The sequence below is a fragment of the Sinocyclocheilus grahami genome, unplaced genomic scaffold (assembly GCF_001515645.1).
Source record: "Sinocyclocheilus grahami isolate Dianchi unplaced genomic scaffold, SAMN03320097.WGS_v1.1 scaffold16.1, whole genome shotgun sequence".
Classification (NCBI taxonomy): Eukaryota; Metazoa; Chordata; class Actinopteri; order Cypriniformes; family Cyprinidae; genus Sinocyclocheilus; species Sinocyclocheilus grahami.
This window is the reverse complement of record NW_015505195.1, coordinates 5,066,945-5,067,560: the sequence shown is the minus strand read 5'-3', so window position 1 is coordinate 5,067,560 and position 616 is coordinate 5,066,945.

Below are 616 nucleotides of genomic sequence, written 5' to 3'. Positions count from 1 at the left end.
AAAAAAATAAACACTCCTGTTTAATAAAGAAATGCTAATACATGAAAATATTTCTGACATCTCAGCTAAAAAGTATTGAAATGGTTGATCCTCAAGAGCATGTATACTATGGAGACAGTTGTGAGAATTAAATAGATTTTTTAATACCCATAATATATTTTATATCAAATTTTATATTATGTTTTATATTGAATAATACTATTATTTAAATAACATCCAGTGTGTGTGTGTGTGTGTGTGTATATATATGGCTTCCAGATTGAGCATAATTTCCTCACTCCCTACTTCCTCCTTTTGAAGCCCAAAGCACTGCAGCTGTTTTTCTCATTGCTAATAAAACACTAATTAAAGGTTCTTGAGCGTGTCTCATTGCAAAACTGATGTGCTTCAATATCCCTAGCCTCAGTATTGTAAATGAGACTGAGAAATGCTTAAAGGGGTCATATGATGTTGCTAAAAAGAACATTATTTTGTGTATTTGGTGTAATGAAATGTGTTTATGCAGTTTAAGGTTCAAAAAACACATTATTTTCCACATACTGTACATTATTGTTTCTCCTCTATGCCCCGCCTTTCTGAAACGCGTCGATTTTTACAAAGCTCATCGGTCTAAAAA